Genomic DNA, 15,362 nt, shown 5'->3' on the forward strand with positions numbered 1-15,362 from the left:
CACAAGGATGCTGACATTCTCTGTGGCTGAGAGATGCAGTTTGCTCCAACTGGGTCTTCCTTTTCTTTCACCTCCAGATCACTTGCACTCCAAGCTTATCTTTTCCCGTTTAGCTCTCTATTTGGAAACACCTTCTCTGCTTCGTTTGATGCTAATTTTATGACATTGCCTGTTGGCGACTTGCTGCCTTTTGAAAGAGGCCCAAAAAAGAGTTGAGTTATGAAAGCCGTAAAAGTAGTGAACTAGAACATCAAGCTTGAGAGGAGTCTGGGTGAAACATCTGTGTTTCATGGTTTAATTGATAAAGATTTTCATTTGGCAAAGGAACAGATAATACTTGATGAATTCATCCAGATTTTTATTTCTAATTCATAGTTAAGGGTCAATTTGAAGGGCATTTAAAATATATCCTTAAGGGGCAAGTTGCTAGTGTAAATTGTTCTGCTAAGGTGAGAGATGGCATCATGACAGGGCTCTGAGGGGAGGAGGGGGAGGGGAGGAGACTGAGCTATAGTCCAGCCTTATCAGGGGCTGCAGAGGGGGAAAGAGCAGGAAACTGGGACACAGAAGGTTATCACGGGCCAGCCTGGAAGTGGCACACATCCTATCTTCTCACATTCCATTGGCTGGGGTCAATCACACGGCCATGCCCAGCTGCAAGAGAAGCTGGGAAGTCTAGTCCAACTGTGTGCCCAGGGAGAAGAGGAAACCAGCTATGGGAAGCAGCTAGCTATTGCCAACACAGGACCGTGGCCAAGACACATCGTCTCTGGGCCTCAGTTTACTCACCTGTAAGACGAGGAGGCGATGCCTAAGATTCTGCTTGTACCTCTAACATCTACGATTCCAACTCAGTAGCAGATCTGATTCTGCTACACCATTTGCAGTTAATTCTTAGAGGAATTTTCCAACAATTAAAAAATTAAAAAAAATAAAAACTAGTGAGAAGTGAGCTACAACACTTGCGTTAAAAGGAAGTGTTCTGTCTGACCTCTTTCCTATTCTCATTACATGGGATGAAGTAGGTTTTTCTTGCTCTTCCCCTCAGCCCCTTCTACCCTTTCCCCTCTCCTACTTAACCCCAGCAGGCTTGTAAACAAACACAACAGAAACAAAAAACCAAGAGAACATCACCACACCACCCCTCCCTTCTAAGGTGATTCTGAATACGGGCCAGCTCCCTTTAGGATGGAGGCCAGGCATTTTGGCAGATCCCTTTGGAATTTTGAAGCCAGAGTGCTGACAGTTGAGACCTTAGTGAATGGGCCTGCGGAGGAGCCAGTGCTGATTAACGACATACACACACACAGGCCGCACAAAGAATGTTGGCTGTTGCTGGGGTGGTGATGTCATCCCTAGTAACAGGTGGCAGGCCTCTTTCTCCGAGCCCTCCTCAAGGAGGTCCTAGTGTTCCCAGTCATGAATGCGGAACAATAAGGCGACCACAGGGTTAACTGCCACTTTCACTGGCTCTTTTGTGGAGCTGGGACCATTCCCATAGAAATGTCATTGGCTTGAACTGATTTCTTTTTTCCTGCTGCCCAAATGTCAGACTCTCATATAAAAGTGGATCATGAGCAACTTTCGCCACCAAGGCCTTTTCAATAGCAGCATAGTGATGTGTGTGCTTTTCCTTGTGCAAATAGAAGTGAACCTGCCTCAGGGAGGGTAGTGGGACGTGAGTCTGCTCTGGGTTCCCCATTAGGAAAGATCATCAGAGCAGCACGAGACCTGCATTACCTGTTGGGTTTGATATTTTGCCTTTTTGTGTCCTCTGGTTTGGGAGCACAGCATGTCTTCATGACTGGATGCCAGGACAACAAAGTTAAAAAAGTTAAAATAGCAGTTCTTACAGAAAGTTGCAAATGGAACCACCTCATAGTAACCTGTATCAGGATTGAGGTTGGCCGGACATGACCTAAATCGACCGCTCTCAATCCTGTTACACTGGTAAAGGGGACTTTTACAAATGCACATCCTCAGTACCTTCCATGTACTCAGTATGTAAAATGAAAGACACAAAGAAAAAGAAGAAGATATGATCCTTGCCTACGGGAGATTAGGTATGCCCGGTTGGGCCTGGGAATCTCTATTTTGACGGTGATCCAAGTGGTTCTGGTTCTCCCTAGCCTCAGGCCATCGGGGCCTCTAGCGTAGAAACAGCGATTGCAGGGAGTATGGAGAAATAGCATGGGCTTTGGACTCACACAATGTGGGTTGGAATCTGGGCTCTACCACCTACAAGCTGTGTGACCTTGATCAAGTCATCTAACTTTCCTGAACCTGGCTTTCCATTATCTGTAAAACAAGGAAAATTGTACCTTCCTCTAGGATCATTATGAGGTTTAGAATAAATGTGTTTCAAGCTCCTAGCACCATGCCTGACATAGTATAAATCACTTAGTAAACAGGTATGTCTTTACACTAGGCCGGTTTCTTCAGTCTCTTCTTGTAAAATGTGAGAGTTGGACCAGATGACTTCTAAGCACCTTCTAAGATTTAACATTCTGTGGCACTATTGTGGCGTTGGTGTCAACTTTCAGAGTGGGTTGTGTCCAAGCCCCATGAAAAGTTCCCCAGCCAGGGAAGAAGTCCCTTGACGAGGGTGAAATGTGGAAGTCATAAACCAAGCAGGGCACTGAGACAGCACCAAAGGCTGCCTGTGTGAGGACATAGCTGCCTTCCGTGATTTTAATTTATAAGATTATAAACATCTCTGGCTTTCCACGATGCCTTTTACAGCATCAACAACTATGATTTATCTAGATCCTTTTTCAGCTTTTTTATGGTTTTTCACCCTATTCTATGCCCTGGTATAAAGAATCTAAGTTGACTCTTGCCATCTCAAGTAATACTTTCTTTTACATGGTGTAGAACTAATTCTTTCATCCTTCAGAGCTTGGGCTCGGGTTCAGACAGACGGATCCCAGCTCCAAAGCTTTCTAGCTTTGATATCTCACACCATCACCCAACACGCCTAAGCCTCTAGAGGGATGACCACAAAAATGAATATTCCACAATGTTTGCAAAGTAAATGAAATAACTCATGCCCTGCCCTCTGCAAGCATATGGGGGTGGGAGGAGTGCTCAACACACGACAGTCCCCTTCTTAATTTCACAGGCAAGCCCGTGTTCGTTGTGTCCATGCCTTTGTGAATACACAGATTTTGACGGTATCCCTTTTCGTGCCTGTTGCCCTGAGACCTGGTCTGTCCTACACAGAATTTACACTTTGGACACATCGATTACCTGTTCCTCAGTACTTTGCCTCTCTTTGTTGTGGCTTGTATGAGCAAACAGCCCATTTGTCCCTTCTGGCTTAGGAAAAGATGGCTAGCCTTGTAGAGAGGCTGAGTGGCAATGTGACAGTGTTAAGAACATGTACGTTGGGGACAGGCAACTCTGCTTTCCAATTCCAGTCCCTTGTGCTAGCTATAAGCCCGAGGGCAAATCATTTAACTTCTGAGCCTCTATTCCTGATTCATAAAACAGGAATAATCATGCCAACCTCACAGTGTGATTGCGGAGATTACATGAGAGTGTGTAAAGTAATCGTAAGGCAGCTAGTACTACTGTCATAAAAATAGACAGTGTGGGGTATAGATAGAAAGTGGATCAGAAGTCAAAGACCCAGTGTTACCAACAACTGGCCACATGACTACAGAGGACCCATTTAACCCCTCTCTGTCTTTTCTTAGCTGTCAAAAGGCATAATAATTCTTCTCATATGGATACCACAGTGGTGTTTTCTGGCTAAAAAGAGATAACATAAAAGTGGTGTCATTATTTTTATTAATGCTCTAATTCTTTTTGGTGCTGCCCAGAGATGGCTTTCATTCTGATGACTTGGCATCTGATGTGTAGACATGCTTTTGAGGCATGGGCAATCTCTAGTTTATCTTCAGTGCATATGTTTGTGATAGGGATGTTTCATTTCTGTGGATGAAATAACTGCTTTCCATTCTGGAGCATTCCTTAAAAGCAGATTTCCCATTCACAAACTTCAGTTGACTTGATGCTGATCAACACCAAAACCAGTGCCTCTCCCTGCCCAATTAGACGCAACCACTGTGCAGCCTTTTCTAGATACGGATCTGCAACCGCATTACATGTTTCTTTATTAATGAAACACAGCAGATCTCATCCGTTTAGAGGATACTCAAATTACCTCTAGGAGGAAGTACTTTGTTAATGAGCTGAACTGCCTTGTTTAGGGGGATAAGTTGTGTTGACATATCAGGTATCCTTTTGAGCCAGCGTGCCCGAGTGCCTGGGAATTGGGGCCAGACAGTGTTTCATGACACAAGTTTCCTGAATTCCATCGCCTGAAATTTTCTGTAGCAAAGAGGAAGCTAGATTATTTACACTGTGATAACATCTGCAGAAGAAATGGCTTGAATTTCAAAAGAGAAAAAGCATTTTATAAATGGGTCACACCTGTGGCAGGAAACAAGACAGGTTAGGGTGGGCAAATTGTCTGCACACAAAAACACTCCGTGTCTAGCCGGAGCTTACTCGTAGGACAAGAGGAAGGCTCAGGAAGCCTCCAGATCCCGTGCTAATAATCAATCATGTCATTCCCTTCCTCAAAAACCCTTAAGTAGCTTTCCATTGCTGTAAAAATAAATTTTTTTAAAAAACACTAAATCCAACATACAAAGCCCCTGCCTCATCCCACCCCATTACTCCTTGACTCACTCTTCTGAAACCACACTGGCCTTCTTTCACCAAGCTCTTTCCCATCCCAGATGGTTACCACATGCTGGTTACTCCTAGAATGTTTTCTCCTTACTCAGGTTGACTAGATTGTGCCCATTCTCCAGGACTCATCTTTAAGGTCTTTTCTTTGAAGTGGCCTTCTCTGTACACTCCAATCTAAATTTGGTCCCCTTTTATCTGTTTTATTGTATTCCCTGGTTTTCCTTCAAAGCACTTACTATAGTCTCCAATCCTGTATTTGTATGCTTATTTGTTTAATGTGTGTCTTTCATACTAGACTGTAAATTCCATGAGGGCAGGGACTGTATCTGTTTTGCTCTTTGTTATATCCTTTTTATATCTGAGTAAAGTGCTTAGACAATAATAGAGGCTTACTAGATAAATTCTGGAATGAATTAATGAATGAATGAGGTCTTTGTCAGAGTTGACTGCTAAGCAAACAGGACAAAATATACAGTGGGTGCCCTCTCATCCCCAGGCTCATCCATCCATCTAATCATGGTTCATTTGACCTGGCACCCTGGCATCATTATCACATTCAAAAGACCTTTTTAGAGTCAGGCTCTCCATCCATGTGGTCCGCAGCCTTCCCATTGTTGGATGGGCAGGAAAATCTAATAGAAGCATCTTTATAGCAGAAATAAATTTTACAATGTTTACAAACCTTGGAAACTCTGAAGTAAATACTGCTGAAGACTCTGCCCTTTGTTTTAAATGGTTGTGATTTATGAAGGAAAATCTTTGATCACCATATTGTTGTTTAGTCCCTAGAGACAAATATACTTGGCAGGGTGAGGGCAGGTGTCAGCAACCAATTAGAATCACAAAAAAAGTTATCAGCTGGCACAGTTGTCCTCCACTCTTTGCTGCTTTGTGATCTAACTAGACATACATATTGGGGAGCTTGTTTAGAGGTGGATGACCATGATGGGACATGATCTGAAATCCTTGAATCAGAGTGAGGAACTGGGACATAGTGATTATCTTGGAGAGAAAAAGGAGAAATCCAATGTTTCTCAGTAAGTATTCAAAGAGGTGCCATATAGAACAGGAGAAAATTTCACCGTGTTTTGCTGGAGGGCTAAACTACATGAACATCATAGGGATACATTTTCCATCACTACAAGGAGGAACTTACGATCCCTCTTTGGATTCAGAAGTGAAGGTCGGGGCCGGCCCCATGGCTTAGCTGTTAAGCGCACTCCGCTACTGGCGGCCCGGGTTAGGATCCGGGCACACACCGACGCACCGCTTCTCCGGCCATGCTGAGGCCGCGTCCCACATACAGCAACTAGAAGGATGTGCGACTATGACATACAGCTATCTACTGGGGCTTCGGGGGGGAAAAAAAAAAGGAGGAGGATTGGCAATAGATGTTAGCTCAGAGCTGGTCCTCCTCAGCAAAGAGGAGGATTAGCATGGATGTTAGCTCAGGGCTGATCTTCCTCACAAAAAAAAAAAAGAAGTGAAGGTCGACCTGTCATGAAGCTGGGAGGAGAAATCAGGTAGAAGTTGTTTCATCATCTGGTTCTGGTGGGGATATTGCAAAAAGTGTTCATGTATTGGTTCTCAGATGAGCACTGAAACTCTTTCTACTCTAAGAGTTAGTAATTCTGTTTGGGGTTATTATTAAAAACCATTCATTAGTTTGATTTGGCTTTGGGTTTAGGCTACTTTACTTCAGGCCTTGGGAGCCGAAGGTCAGACTAATTTTTAAAATTGATTTAAAATGGAAATTAAATTTAAATTAGATTATTTCCTCAATTTTACATGACCACTGCATACTCAGTGCTATGCAAAGAAGTCATAAACTAAAAAGCTTTTTCCAAGTGTCATTTTTATTTAAATTTTTTTACTGTTATGTATCCAATTATGTTCAATTCAACAAACACTAATGAATGTCTGTTACATGTATTTATCCAACAAATCTTTCTTGCATATTTACTATGGGCCAGACTGTATTAGACACTGAGAACACAGAGCTTGTCATTAGGAACTCATGATCAAGTTCAGATAAATACATAAGGAATAACAATCCCTGAGGCAACTGCCATGATAGACATTTGCACATGGTACTATGTGAGGGCAGAGAAGACCACATAAGTCATCCTTATAGAAGAATAAGTGGTTAGGGAGGCTTCCAAGTGGAGGTTAACTGCCAGACACCCAGATGCAAAGATGGGTGAGACACATTTTCTCTCCTCCAAGAGTTTGCAATTAAGTTCGTAGTTTGGTGTCCAGAAGATGCCTAAATGTTCACAAGGCACTAGTTCCTTATGTGTTAGACTGTCATCTTATTTCATTAGCTATGACATGACCCCTATATATTACTTTTCAACCTAGTCTGGACTCCAGTCCTGCAATAAAAATATTCGTAGGAGTCTGGAATGAAGATGATCCCAAATCTGAAGGTTGGCATGAAGCCAGGTGAGTGAGGAGTCCTCCTTGACTTCTCCTGGCCTCTTCTGCATTTGCCAACAGAAACACTTATTGTGCTCCAGACAAGGTGTTGGGTGTGATGTGGAAGGAAATGAGAAATCTAGAGATGTAGAGGACAGAGCACTGTGACATTGGACCCTCCAAGGACTATGAGCTCCTGAGGTTGAGGAGAAGGAGAGAAAGGAAGAGATTTATGGGTGTGTGTTATGGTGCACAGGGAAGTGTGGATCTTAATGCAAAAACATTGAGAACCTAGGGTCCAATGTTACTACTCCTTCTTTCTCCCCTACCCACCTCAACTCTGCTTCTTGGTTCTGAATTATATTACGTTACCTTGCTTCTTAAAGGCATAAAGGATCTAGAAAAAATATGTATAATTAGGGTTTTGGAAGGCGCAAAATAAATAAGTTACGTTCATTGAGATATCTTCATAATTACACCTCCTCTGAGAATGAGATCTGCCAGGTTTTATTTCCTGTGCCTCCTCTGAAACTGATCTTCCTCTGACTCAGTTGTCTTATCATTTTAATGGAATAAGAATGCTTGTTACTCTCACAATTTAAAGAGGTGTCCTGAGAATTCATTTCCTACAGCTTGAGTAGTTAAGAAATCTAATTCTCAAGCAGGAAGCATGAATGTTAGTCTCTTTGTGATCCTTGAGAAACGTTTATCGTCCATTTGCTCTACTGAGAAGCCAAATGAGCGGTGAGAAAAACTCGTCTTCTTAGGTTCAGAGGTCTCATCTGTGCAATTGGAGGAAGGAAACAGTTCCTAAATGCACAGCTAGATCATTCAGAATTTGCTCTTTGCATTTGTACAGTGGTGAAATTCTGAGTACAGAATAAGGACCTAAAGTCCATCTCAACAGCACTTAAACTTAGAACTCAATGGGTAGCAATTAGGAGAAATTTAAAGTGTACCCGGGAGGCTCCAAAAGTAAATATTTCTCTGGGCAGATGTGTTATAGCTGAATTAACTGGTGTTTGTGCAACTGCAATGAATCGGAGAGATAACAGTCTTTATTGCCAGTAGATGTAGCCTGTGATTTCAAAATACAAGTGGTGTTAAACGTTCCCAGTAGAGGTTCAGGCAGTTTGCTGAGAAAACCACTGCCGCTGCCAGGTTATGATCATACTGCCTTAGGTTATTTGTCCAATTCTAAGTAATGAGATTCCCATCACCCTCCATTTGAGGTGTGTTTATTTTACGAGAACTTGGGTCAAATGGAACTTGAATTTCACTTGATCGTATTCTCCACTAAGAACCGTTCCTAGAGGAGTAAAACGCAAGATTCATCTCTTTCCTATTGTTTAACGTTTTTGCAAGAGAAGAACAAATGGTCACCCCTTTAGGTTGATTGGATAATTTGGGGTGATGCCTCCAGCCTCTCACTTTCACAGGTGAGAAAGCTGTAAAGAGGATGCTGCTGTCTCGATGCTCTGATCTTTTTTTTTTTTTTTTCTGTTTTCATCCTGAGACCACTTGACAGGAGCAGCCTTTTGTGAGATCCCTTCCAGGGTATAATAACAGGAGAGGGGGGTGAGTAGTGTAGAGGTGGAGGCCACAGGGGCCAGAAAAAAGAAACAGGGAATGCCTGTAAGGCAGTGAGCAGCAAATATCTGTTCTGGCTTACGATAATTGTTGTTACCTTTGCTGTAATACAATGCATTTCAGCAAAATAAAGACTCTACTACAGGTGAGAATGGTTTAGATTTGGTCCAAGAGAGGCCAGGATAAGGCAGGTATTCACATGGGCTCGTCTTCTGCTGTGCTGCAACCCTCATGCTACGTGCTTTTAGATGTATGATTGTAACTTACATTTCCAATAAGCTCATAAGGTTAGTACTTTCCCCACCTGACAGATGAGGAAAGAGATGTCAAATGGAATGTAAATTGCAAAGCTTGGGCTGGAATCCAGACTGTTTGATTATGGTCATCTTACTTAGATATGGCTGAGGTCAGCATGATTGCCACAAAGGCATTTCACACTTGAAGAATTCCTGAAGGAGGTAATGATCCCTGGTGCCCAGCCTGAAAGCATTTAATACATTTTTGTTGAGTGAATCAATGAATGGGATGAAATTTAAACTAAGTTTTGAAATAGGTAAGGTTGAAAAGAAGTAGATCTTAGTCAAAGCATGAGTGTCGAATTGTGGAACGGCTAGAGAGTTTATCATTACACATCCTTTTTCATTCACATCTCTGTACTGAGACCTGAAATATGAGAGATTTTAATCACTGTCCTATTTTTGTTAAAGTAAGACTTTTTGTTAGAAATAGCTCTTTTAAAGTTGTCTTGCTTGGATCCTCTCATTTTCATTCATTCTCTCAACTGGTGTTTATTAAAGCACTATGTCTAGGCACAATGCCAAGGAGAGTTAGGGCTAGAAGAAGACTGGGATCTACATCAAGTTGAGTTGGGACTTTACTCAATAGGCTACTGGGATGTGATGGTAGGGAAGTCATGGGTGATGATAAATGGATGAGCTATGTAGTTAGAATAGTTGTTATTATCCCTATTACCGGTGCAGACGCAGAGTCCCAGAGTGGTTATGTGACTTGCATAAGATCATAGAGTAGCTAAGGAGTGATATATATCCTTGTTTTCTGGACTCTGGAGCTTTCTCCACTATCTCCCACTGTGATCTTTCTTAACAAAGGCCACAAAATAGGGAGAGGGTAAAAGAAAAGAGATAGATGGAAACTTCTACCTATGGACTTCCCACAGAAGAGCCCCCATTTATACAGGCAGAGGAATATAACGGAGCAAAGGGGATCTAGAAGTAAGAGATGCTTGCCCTGAGGAGCAGAGAGCTATTTTGATGATCTCATTTCAGAAGATTAAAATCAACTCTGAGATTTGACTTCAGTCCATTGACTCAAAGGGGATTAGATCTCTTAACCTTTACACTGACCTCTTTGGTCTGATGGTAGAAGTCAGTTACGTCCATCTCCCCAGAATTTCCTGCCAGCAGGATGCTGACCCCCAGGCATTGCAGTAGAATTAAACTTCTAACTGACCTTTCCTGACAGTTGGCCCTTAAGGCTCCTGGGTTTTTGAAAGAGAATAGAGAATTCTAAAGTGTTCCTGAACTTCCATATATTCCAAACTCTCTATTTGCAAATTAATAATCTAATTGTTCAGTATTTATGGGGAGTGAGGTAAAATTATAAAGGTTAAATATATTTAATAACTACGTAAGGAGAGAATAAGGAACACATCAAGTTGCATGGCACTGCAGGTGCTTTTGCACACCTCATCTCATTTCACATTCACAGTGGTCCCATGAGGTAGATTGGAGCATTCCCCTTTTATAGGTGAGGAAACTGAAGCTCAAAATCATTTAGCTGGGAAACAGGGAGGCCTGGAATCAAACCTGGATCTTGCTGACTCCCATCTACTGTCCTTCAGGCTAATACCCTGATGGAGAGCGTCCAGAAACTTTAGTGGTAGAGTCAAAACTGATACTGAAAACATTTACTGTGAAAATTAAAATAGAACAAAAGCATGCAAAATATTTAAATGCAAGGGCAGGAGGGTTAAGTATTTTGCATATAGGCATTCCTCCTTTCATTCAACAGCCGTTTATTGAGGGTCTACTATGCGCCAGGCATTCTTCTAGATGCTGCAGATATGCCAGTATATAAGACAGAGGTGAAGCTCCTGCTTTTGTAAGGCTTAACATTCTAGAGAAAGAGTTATACAATAGATAAATGAACAAGTATGCAAACAGGATAATTTCAGACAGATGGGGTCAGGAGAAAATAAAACAAGGAGAGGGAGACGTTAGGTGGGGTGATCAGAGAGGGGAAGTGTTCTCTTGAGAGGTGATATTTGAACTGAGGTCTGTGTGATAAAGAAGGAACCTGCCATGCAGATATTGGGGGAGGATACTGGCCAAGGGAAGGGCAATTGTGAATTGAGTTGAATTTATTAAGTATGAAGACTTTGCTTTCAAAAAAAAGAGATTAGCAATAGGGAGAGCTGGAGGAGGACATAAACTCAGGAGAGAAACCCTAGAGAAGATCTAGGAGAAATCTAAATGGTGAAGGTCTTGGCAGAGCTCTTAAGAGAAGCATGGCCTTTGAATCTCTTTAGAGTCTCCTTCGGTTAATGCGGGTCCCCAATGACATTTAATTGGATTGATCCTACAAGAGCTCAATGGCTTAAGACAAAAACACTGCCCACACATCAAATTTGCTCTTTTCTAAAGCATTAGCACAGTGGGAAGGTTTGATGTGGCCCCAAACCCACTGGGAGCTGAAAATCAAGCTTATCTGAAGATGTTTTTCCTTATCTGAAGATGTTTTTCCAGTGAATGAAATAATGAATGGAAAATAGAATAGGAATAAAATCTGGAGATGGTAAAACCATTCCTGTGCTTTTTAAAATATTTTGATTAAATAATGGAGTGATTTTACAGAAAGAGTGGAAAATACAATTGAATAGGAAAAGAAGTCTTGTGTCCTCGTGGTTAAGAATAAGGGTTCTGGGGGCCAGCCCTGTGGCGTAGTGGTTAAGTCCGATGCACTCTGCTTTGGTGGCCCAGGTTTGCAGGTTTGGATACCAGGCACAGACCTACACCACTTATCAAGCCATGTTGTGGTGGTGACCCACATACAAAATAGAGGAAGATTGGCAACAGATGTTAGCTCAGAGCAAATCTTCCTCACAAGTAAAAAAATAAAAAAAAAAAGAAGGGATTCTGGAGTTAGGCAACTTGATCAAGTTTCAAATCTCTGTCACTTATTAACTGGATAACCTCTGGCAAGTTACTTGGTCTTGCTAAGACTCAATTATCTCATCTGCAAAATGGGAATGATATGAGTATTTAGCAATTTAGTAATTGTAATGTAGAGTTGTTATGAGGATTAAATGAAACCTTGCATGTAAAGTGCTGGGCATACTGCCTGCCACATAGGGAATAATCAGAAAATGGTATCAGTTGTTAGCTATATTAGGGAGAAACTGTGGGGAATTTTTAGAAAAGTGTAACTCTGTGAGGAAGACAGAAGTCATAAAGCAGATCTGAGTGTTTTAAGCAAGGGCATTACCTAATTGGGGCTAAGCATTGTGCAAATGAATCTGACTGTTCGCTGCTCCTCTCTGTGCCTCAGTTTCCCCATCTGCGAACTGAAGTGGGTGCCAGGGCAAGATAGTAAACACTCTTACATGCGTCCAGCCTTGAAAATCTACTGTTTGATAAGTTAGTCACAGAGACTGGGCATTCAGTTGTGATCTAAAACTAGGATGACCCACCGTCCTGGTTTGCCCAAGACTGATGGGTTTCTTGGGACGTAGACCTGAGAATTTCAGTGCTGTTACTGGGACAGTCTCAGGCAAACTGGGATGGCTACTCACCCCACAAAGCATTGCTTCTAAGAGAAGGCGAAGGGAATGATGAGGAAGTTCTATGTAAATGATATCTGACTGGCGTTCTCTTAGCATCCTCTACGTGTAGCTTTGTTAGGCTCAAGTACTTGCTTGTAATGCGGTCTTGGTCCCTTTGTTCTGAGCCTGACAGGAACAGAGAGGGGACTTTTCTCACTGTCACCTACAATGCTGTTTCATGACGTGTAAAAACGTAAAAACACTTCCATGTTAAAAGTTAAGAGATCCCCTTGCAGTGCCAACTGACTGAGTGTCCATAAGGAGAAAGGTATTATTTTCCTTCCATTCCCAGCAATAAATAATACAAAATTCCAAGGTTTCCCCTAAGGTCTCCTGAAGTAACCTTGGGATAGGACTGGGGGTCCTTCTTGCCTGTGTGCATTCCCTGTCTCATCAGAAGACCATGGAAAGCCCTTCTCCTCCTTGTCTACCTGACAAGCTTCTACTCATTCCAACCCCATCCTGAGAAGCTTCCGCTGTAGCCCCAGGTGGAGTTTAAGGCTGACCCCTCTGTGCCCCCATATTATCTTTTTGTATAGTTCTACCTGAGCCTTTAAAAGCTTGGCTATAGTTATTTATTCACTGGCCATTCTCCATTACTCTTCAGCAGTCTCTGAAGGCAAGTACCCTGGTGCCAAGCCAGTGGTGAGCTGGAACTGTTCTTCATGTTATATTAAAAACTCAGAGCCCAGGATGGTTGATGAGACTGTGGAATGCATCCTGCCTTCTGTCCTGTCTGCTACTTCAGTTTATTAATGCAAAACCTTCCAACAATTTTCTTTTCCATGGGAAAAATGAAACCCATTAATATAATTTCAAACCTTAGCCTATCTAGCTTGAGTCTCAGGTTTTCTAGCGTCAAGGTACCAATGTGACTCAAAACAATTAAAATTGAAGCAAAATTAAATAGTCTTGTTGAATGGATGCTAAACCAAAAGCCAGTTCCATGACACGTAGCATCGACATGTACAAGGACTAATTATCCACTAATTACAGAATTGAGCTCATTTTCACTGAGAAAGAAGGACTGACACAGTGTTATGAATGGTTAAAAAAACCCACTCTCAAACTCTGTATGCACAGCCATTTGTTCAGAAGATACTGAATTTCTCAGAGTGCAACAAAGAAGATGGCATTTTCTTTTATGGCATGTTTATTTGGCTAGTTGGTTTTTAAATGGTACCTCTTGTGTACACACCCATTAGAGACTGTTAGGCCCAAAGAAGGAACGCTAAACTGCTGAAAATGTAAAAGAAGCATTTTGCAACTGTGCTTCTGGCCCCTTTGATGGATTGACTGGGAGGGGATGGAGGTCAACCTTGGGATGACAAGAAAAGGAGTAAGAAAAGAGAGACAGAGGGACGTGAACGTGAGTGCCCAGCAGACCCAACACCAGTGGCAGCCCTTAACTTTCAATTTGCCAAGGCATGTGCCCCATTTCAGGTCTGCCATCACTGTTCTCATCCCTGAAAGAGGAGGAAAACCTAAACAAGCATCTGACACCTCTACCAAGGGAACCAGTAAAGGAAAACCAACCAAATAATTAGAGTGTTCTAGCTAAGGGCACGCATTAGGAGTCACACAGAGCTAGCTACTTCGCAGTGTAACACTCAATAAATGATATGTACTTATGTTTATTTTGTGGGTAAATATGGATAAAACAAGATCTAGACACAGATGCTATGGTAGTGTTTGAGGCTGCCCACCTCCCCCCAACTCCCTACACCTGCCCCAATCCCACAGACCCGGTATTTGCTGCTCTCTGATTTTTCCCCTGCCTTACTATTGTTTTCAATATTTCTCTCAATTTCTTGCCTGTTCTTGTTTCTTCTTTTTTTTTTAATTTTCTGAACAAGAAACTAAAATGTCACCTAAGTCATCTTTTTGATAAGACATGGCTACAGTACCCCCTTAGCACACTCCTTACTAGATTATTGGTTGCATTTGGGAAGAATTAATTCACTAGAATCCAGCCAGGAGTGTGATCCTCAAGGGACTTGCACTTGTCTTCCACTTTGATAACCACAGAGTACTTGGTAGACCTAGAGAAATCAGAGGCTGGCTGTTTGGTGCAACCTCCACCTTTCTGTTTTTCACACGCCCCCCCACCCCCACTGTTTTAATGTTCTTTGGGAAATGAAACATGGCCTGAGCCCTCTCTGACAGGTTAGCAATTCCTGCTTATATATGAGAAATTCTTGGATAAATAACATAATTAAGTTAAACAAGAAGCAAAGGCAAATGAGAAATAAAATGCATATTAGAAAGACTCAAGGGCCGGCCCGGCGGCTCAGCGGTTAAGTGCACGCAGTCCGCTACTGGCGGCCTGGGTTCGGATCCCGGGCGCGCACTGAGGCACCGCTTCTCCTGCCATGCTGAGGCCGTGTCCCACATACAGCAACTAGAAGGACGTGCAACTATGACGTACAACTATCTACTGGGGCTTTGGGGGGAACAAAAAAAGGAGGAGGATTGGCAATAGATGTTAGCTCAGAGCCGGTCTTCCTCAGCAAAAAGAGGAGCATTAGCATGGATGTTAGCTCAGGGCTGATCTTCCTCAAAAAAAAAAAGAAAGAAAAGAAAGAAAGACTCAAGAAAAACTCATTAGCATTGGCAATCTGCCATTTCCCTCCATTAACCTCAATTAACCACGCAGACTGTAGTCTCTGACATAGGATACAAAAAAACATGGCTTTATGAACTTGTAACATTTCATGTTAAAAACCCAAAATAATAATTATCACAGCACATAATTCCATTTTGAATTTATTTGGAAGCTTTTCCCAAAAGGCATGGAAGCTTTTACAAGCCA

At 42.2% G+C, this 15,362-nt stretch overlaps 1 protein-coding gene across 1 annotated transcript in view; it reads left to right on the plus strand.

The window, feature by feature from the left end:
• The window catches only part of FAT3 (FAT atypical cadherin 3), a 502,525-nt gene that overhangs the window by 282,835 nt on the left and 204,328 nt on the right, over positions 1 to 15,362 (plus strand). The window lies entirely within an intron of this gene.

This window comes from Ceratotherium simum, chromosome 7 (assembly GCF_057802395.1).
Source record: "Ceratotherium simum simum isolate JZ-2026a chromosome 7, ASM5780239v1, whole genome shotgun sequence".
NCBI classification, from domain to species: Eukaryota; Metazoa; Chordata; class Mammalia; order Perissodactyla; family Rhinocerotidae; genus Ceratotherium; species Ceratotherium simum.